Source organism: Chelonoidis abingdonii, chromosome 9 (assembly GCF_003597395.2).
Source record: "Chelonoidis abingdonii isolate Lonesome George chromosome 9, CheloAbing_2.0, whole genome shotgun sequence".
Classification (NCBI taxonomy): Eukaryota; Metazoa; Chordata; order Testudines; family Testudinidae; genus Chelonoidis; species Chelonoidis abingdonii.
In genome coordinates, this window is record NC_133777.1 from 9,015,522 (window position 1) to 9,022,671 (window position 7,150).

The 7,150-nt window shown below is 53.3% G+C and overlaps 1 protein-coding gene across 2 annotated transcripts in view; it reads right to left on the reverse strand.

The window, feature by feature from the left end:
• Positions 1–5,999, reverse strand: part of SLC29A4 (solute carrier family 29 member 4) — a 30,670-nt gene extending 24,671 nt beyond the window's left edge. For both annotated transcript variants that reach the window (XM_032767761.2, XM_032767760.2), the window contains exon 1: positions 5,928–5,999. The gene's annotated coding sequence lies outside the window, so the exon portion shown is untranslated. The remainder of the gene's footprint in view (positions 1–5,927) is intronic.
• Positions 6,000–7,150: the final 1,151 nt, after the last annotated feature.

The following is a 7,150-nucleotide window of genomic DNA, read 5'->3' on the forward strand; positions in this document are numbered from 1 at the left end:
GCATGGTGGGGCGTCCAGCCCAGGGCAAGTCCAGTTGCAGTGTGGCATGAAGACCTGCGCACTGTTGTTAGTGATGCTGGGTCTGGATGCAGGGCCTGGCACACATATGCTATGGGGTTCTCCTGCATAGAATGAGGCTAGTGGGGCTCTCCAGTGCTCACATCCAGGAGACCATTTCACAAGAACTAGATTGTCTCATAACCCCACCTTCCTGCCCAGTGCCCCGACCCCCACTGCTTGGGTCTCAAAGTGTTTCATTGTGCAGAACACCAACGAGGGCTCTACAGCTTCCAGATGGGCTCGGAGTCTGAGAACCAAGCACTCGAGAGCAGCTTTTTAACAGAGATAGAATGACTATCAGGGAAAACTGATCCCCCCCATTCCCAAAGGCCCGGAAGACTGTGCTAAGAACCACCATCACACAGATCCCATCCTGCTGCCAGAGCCTTTGCACCTTCGCAGCTCAGGTGAAACACCAACAGCCAGGGCTTCTGCATCATTTCTCACAGCAGCTCACACTAGCTGAAAGCTTGGGACTAGAGAGATGGGCATAGTTTCATTGTCAGCCCAGACCCAGAGCATTGCTCTGAGCAGATAGCACTGGAGAGGAACAGTGTTCTTAGTGGACCAAATCCAGAGGGCCTTACTGAAGCAAAAGGCCTTCAAAGCTAATGGGCCCGATCCACTGCATTCAGTGGGAGCTGGAGGCGCTCAGCAACTCAGAGGTTTGGCCTGATGGACGTTAGGATGAATCAAACCTGAGCAAGGCCCGGGGGATCTGGCCCTGGGTGAGACTCTCTCTCCTAGTGCAGAGACATCACAGAGGACAGTGCCAGGATCCCATGCACAGGCAAAGGGGCTCGGTAAGGAGTGCAGGTTGGAGACTGCGGGCTGGTCTCAGGTTATTTTGTTGCAGGGCCACAAGGAAATCCAATGGCTCCTTCGCTCCCACTTGCCCCTTCATCCATTGCCCGGAGACCTAGCTCAGGGATGGGTATTTTGGCAGAGACCTTTAGGCCTGCCCTCATATAGCCTTGTATTCTTTGCACAGGTGCGTTCCTTCCACGGACACTCCTTAAAGGATACTGCATTACTGTATGCAATTCAGCACCTCATGTGGTGCACCAAAGCGAGTCCCCACTGGCTGATCCCTTCCTCTGGCAGCTCAGGGTTCTGCCCAGGCTGCAGAACATATCTTTGCTTCCAGGTCCAGTCACTGTCTCGTCAAATGCAAGAGCAGAGACAGCAGCTTTGAGCTGGGCTATCTAGAGAGCTTATCGCAGGCTTTGAGGGATGGTGTTAAGGTTTATCGGTGCTGCTAATCCCTCACTGAAAGCCTCCAAACCTGATAAGTCGGCAGGATGGGGCTGCTGCCACTCACTGGGGTTTTCACTCTGAAGCCAGGGCGTTTTCTGCCTTGGGTGTCAGGGTGACAGCAACAGCTGTCAGGGGTTTGCTTTGGTGCTGGGGCTTTAATGTCCCCATGCTCCTGCTCTGCAGCAGCCTGTCACATGCTTCAGTTTCAATAAATAAAACTGAGGAGTTTTTTTTTTTTAATCCTCTGCTTTGCCAGGAACAATAATATGAAAAAGCCCAAGTCAGGGGCCAGAATAGACCAACCAGGGTGGCTTTGGCTCCAGACCAGGCAGTCAGCTGGGTTAAAGAAGACTTGGGACTGGCTACGAGATGGCATCGCTGGCTGAGAGAAGTGCCATGGGAGAGGCAACGCTGTCTGTGGTTAGAGCAGCAGGCAGGGTTCTATTCCTGGCTTGGATGCTGACTCATTGCATGCCCTTGGGAGAGTTGGTTAACCTCCGAGCCTCAGTTTACCTTTCTCTAATATGAAGATAATACCTTCCTCATAGGCTTTAGAAAATGTGTGTAAAGGCATTTCAGAGCCTCATCTGAAGGCAAAGGGCAAACTATTGTAACAAACTGGTGGCCCTCCTGCAATTTTGTGCTTGACTCTATACTGTCTGTGTGATCAAGGAGCACTTCAACATGGGGAGAGAACCCAATGCCTCCTGGTCTGAAAGCACAGGTCCTACTCCTTGAGCTGAAGGAGACACTCTGTTAGCAACATAAGAGCTCTGCTAAGAGTTGGAGATTCCCATTCCCTCCAGTAGAGGGCAGTGTAGATACAGAACCTTCCCGGCAAGGCAGGTTGGAAGGCTGGTGTGATGTTTACTGTTCGCGCCCCAGGGCTGCATGATGTGGAGCATCAGCTGCTTCACGCTGTCTGAGAGCTTGGTAATCAATGGGACCATAACTTGAGGCTCCTGGTCACTCAGGACATCTCTTCCTTATCCTGGCCCTGGCTGGTGCTCTGGATTTCTGCAGCAGGACTGGGAGAGAATATGGGCTTCTCAGTAGGGGATCCCCACGCGAACGGCTTTGCAGGGAGACCCAGATTTGCTTGAACTGGCCCTAGCTCCACCATTCCCAGGGCTGTAATTTCCAACCCAAATCGGTGGCTCCAAACCCCAAACCTGTGAGCCCAGCAGAGAGCAGCAGGAACTGCTTTAACCGATCTACTTACGAAGAACCCCATTAAACTTAACTGGGGCTGTGTTGCAGGGACCTAGCTCTGCCTCTAGATGGTGCTCTAGGACACCTTAGGCAGGAACATGCCTCCCAGAGTTGGGAGTCTTTGGGTTTGATTTGTTTTCTGTTGTGGGGAGCACCATGTGTCTGGCTACCACAATGAATGATGGCTCTGAAGAGGGGAAAAATCTACCTGCATATCTGGAATCCCAACAGGAACACAGTGATTCCATTAGAGATCTGATACATTAAATCTCCCACCCGACCCCAAGAAGCCTTGCAGGGAGGCTAGAGTTTGCAAAACTCCAAGAGGATCTTGTGGAATCAGACAGCGCCAGCTGATACCTTGAATATTTGTTCTTAGTGCAGCAACAGTTCATGCATATAGGTCCACAGTTCTTTGCATGGTCAAAATCCTTTTAGATGATCTCCAGCTTCATTTCATTCCAAACACCACCAAAGGGTGGATCCTTATTTATAGTTATGTCTACTGTGTATTACCCCAACCGCCCAATGGATGTCAGTGGTGCTCCGGCAAAATACAGCTTTAGGTACACTCATCGGGGGAATAAAATGTTCCTAAAAACAGACTCACATGGGGAAGGGGGGGAATTCAATTTCAGTCATTTCCTGTCTCATTATGAGATGTGATGTTTGCTAGGATATAAGGGTTTACATGGAGTCTTAGCCATGGTAAACCGACAAGCCACACGTTGGATAAACAAGGATAGAAACCTAATGCCTTATTTAATTGGGTTGCAGTCCCAATGTCACACAAGCTAATGAAAGTGAGTTATATTGACCCCTCAGAATCTAGTCCTTCCAAACTTTGATTGCTTCCTTGAGCCATAAACATAATTACTTATTCCAGGAACATGCCACAGCATCCTCTGAATCTGTGTGATAGGCCAGTCAGTATCATTATGCTAATAGCATAGTCCACTGCCTCTGCCTCTGACATGTGAATGTTGTTCTTTCAGAGACTAAAGGTCAAAGTAGCAACAACAGGTCCTATACTCCAGCCACAATCCAAGGGGCATGTGCCCTCTCCAACAAGCAGCCTGGCAATGCAACAAGAGCAAAGCAGCTGAACTACTCAAGGCAACTGCAACCCAAAATTGATCCAAACTGAGCATCTTGATCACGGGCCTGGAATTTTTTGCCTGAACTTCCACTGAATGGAAAGAGGGTGAGTGTAAAATCTAGCTACCTGCTCCTACACAGAACAAACGTAGGCCTCATGCATTGGGTCCAGGCACTGGACGAAGCTTGCAAGGTTTCATCTGGCAATATACAGCAACCTTGGAGTATCACATTTTGAAGAAAATGAAATTAAAACAGAAAACTGACCCCTAAGGCTCAGTCACCTTGAAGCACCAGAATTGACTTCTGATCTGTTTCACGGGTTATTTCTTTAAGTGGGCTCCACTCCCTTTTAAAGGTGAGATGAAACAGTTGTTGACACTATGTGCTAGGAATCTGCTTACAGAACTCAGTTTGGAATTAGCACCTTTTTGTTGACTGTCAGGTCAGTGCTTTGTTATTCTCTGTGAGAGATGCGAGACCATCCAACCAGGAACAGAGCTCTGACTAGCTCAGACAGGCCTGGGGATGAATACAGATCCTTTCTGTATTATTTTTTGTTGAGAAAGTCACGCTTCATTAACCTTTTCTTAACACCCTTCAGCAGAATAATGAGAGCAGCTAAAATTATTAAAAACAAACACAGCAAAAACCACTTATCAAACACCTGGTGCTAAAAGAAACAAATCAGATAAGACTAGACAGGAAATAGTCTCCAGACCCACTGTAAAGCCTGTGGTAGATTTTTTTAAATAGAAAACCTGTTTGGAGAATACGCCTATTATAAAAGCCTCTTATCCAGGGCTGGTGCTTCCATAGGGCACCAGGATTTGAGAGGGCAGCATTTTGCCGCCCTTGGCGGCAATTCGGCGGCGGGGGGGTCCTTCCACGCTCTGGGCTGTCGGCGGCAATTCTGCGACGGGTCCTTCACTCGCTCCGGGACCCGCCGCCGAAGTGCCCCAAAGACCAGGAGTGCGGAAGGGCCCCCTCCCACCACAGAATTGCCGCCAATGATCGGGAGCGCAGAAGGACCCCCGCCTAGGGCACCAAAAACCCTGGCGCCGCTCCTGCTCTTATCACAACTTAAACTTCTTACTGGTTATACTAGACCAATAAAACTGGGAACCATGGACAGTTACACAGTCCAGGAAGGAATCTTTGCTGTTCTGCAGCCAATGCAATTCCTTAATAACACCCGGCCTGATTCTGCACTCACAGTGGGTTTACACTGGTGTGCATCCATTGCCACCAGTGCAGTTACTGCTCACTTACACCTCGATCAGCGAGAGGAGAATTGGGCCTTAGGCAAGTGACATCCCCAGTCCCTTTCCCGGGCTCAGAACGGAGGATGACTCAATTCTCATCAGGAAGATTTTTGTGGTGTCTTTTAAAATTATTTTCGGTAGCAAAAATCTAGTAAATCCTGGGCTGACTGGGTGCGGACAGTGGCTCTCCTCTAGCAGGTTCGACCCCTCTCCTAGGCAGGATTTATTCCCTTACCACTAAATGCCGCCTGGATTGTTAAACCCCAGCACTGGGCTGCCCCACAGTCGCTGATGCTCTCTGTCCCCAAAGCAACTTCTTCCCTCTCTCTAGCTCCTTCCCTCCACTGCCATCTCCTAGCCCAGCTGCCCTGCTGCTGCCATGCAGCCCCAAAGTGAGCTCCTCACACGGCTGGGAACGGAGGAGAGGGTTAGAAAAGCCGGCCTGGAAGGGAGCTAAACGCCGCGGCTCGCTCCGGGCTCTGCTCTCCCGCGGCTCTCTAAAGCGAGGACCGGCGAGATGCCCGTCCCAGTCCGTGCCAGCAAAGGCAGCTGATTTCTCCACCTTCCATCTGCTCCCCATTCACCCCCATGCCACGAGCCGGGCTCCTGGCTCCCTCCCCTGCCTGGGATGCCCCCTCCTGGGGGCGCTGCGCAAACACCCACGTTGCACGAAGACAGGGATTTGAAAAGCCCTGATTTAATTCCAGTGATGGGGGGGTCTGAATCCCGCAACGATCAAAGAGCCGCCGGGCGCCCCGCCGGGGGGGCATTTTAGGGGTGGGAAGAGAGATGCCTCCAGGCAGGTTCAGAGCCCGGGGTGCACCTGGGGCGGATGGGGGGTGGCTGTGTCTCCCCCCACCCCGAAATCTCAGGCGAGGATTTACCCAGCTCCGTGCAATGTGCAACCTGCGCTGCTCGGGGTCTTTGTCCTCCGTCCCCGGGCCGCTGGCTGAGCCGGGCTGGCCGGGCGACCCAAGCCCTGGGTCCGGGCTCCAGCGTTACCCAACAGGTTGGCCCCCGTCCTCCCTCCCTTACCTCTGGCCGGGCTGGCTCCGCCGCCGCCTCAGCGCTCCTGCCCGGCAGCCTTTCAGCCCGGCCGCCTGAGCCGGCCCGTGCCATCCAGCCCGGCCAGCCGGCTCCATTGCAGCCTCTGCCCGCTCCGCGCCGGCCGCGCTGGGGGAGCCGTGTGCGCGGCGCGCCAGCCCAAACCAGCCCCGCTCCCGCTCCGCCTGCAGCAGACAGCCGTCCTCCGCTCTGCCCGCGGCGCCCACGCCGCTCCGCCGCCCCCCGCGCGCCTGGCGAGCCCCCGGGCAAGGGACGGGGTGGTGCCCGCGCCTCTGGTGCCAGCCCCAGGCAGGGCTCCAGCCCTCGGCTGGGGAGGGCAGGTGAACCTGGGTGGCTTTAGCAGCCCGCCCCTGGGTGCCTGGTCACTCTCTGCCCCCCTCCAGGCCTAGGGTCCGGCTGTGCCAGCACAAAGGCAGCAGACTTGGCAGTTTGGCCTGGGGGGAGCTGGGCTGGGTGGGAGCAGCCAGGCGCACAAGGGGCGCTGCCAGCTCTGCAGGAGGTGGCAGCTTCCCCCAGGCTGGTCTGAGCCAGCACCTGGGCACCAGCCTGGGGGCCACTGGCTGGCAGACAGGGCAAATGAGCCTTGCTGTTTGTGGTTACCAAAGGCCTTGTGGGGCTTTTCACTATAAGAGCAGGAGTATTGCAACCCTCCTCCTCAATAACGACCTGGGCGTGGGGCTCACACACTGCCCTGCCCCATGCAGATGGGCAGCTGAGATGGCTGTTTGCTTTACTGTAACCTCCCCCTTGCACATCACTCCCATGGTCTGTTTGGTCCATCCTGTCCCACATCCAGATTGGCAGCTCTGCACAGCAGGGACCTCTTTGTTATATCTCTGTACAGCACCTTGCTGTTGGGCCCTGAGCCTTGGTCGGGGAAGACCCTGCACATCATCAATAACAATATGAAGAGATGGGCTAATACGGGTGGTCACATTCTGCCTACCTAAACTTCCCCATCGCTTCAGTTGGAGCCAGGATTCTTCTTTGGTGATGGACCCACAGTGTTGCTATGCACAGTTAAATAGCTGCTGTATCTCACCCCAGAGACGGCCGCATTCCAGGATGAACTGATAAATGTTTACATTGAACCAAGCCCCTTGGAAGGAAAAGAGCTACATAAATGTAATCTGTTGTTACTCTTATTAATAAATAGGCCAAACCCTCACCTCTGTGTGGACCACTTGGGAACA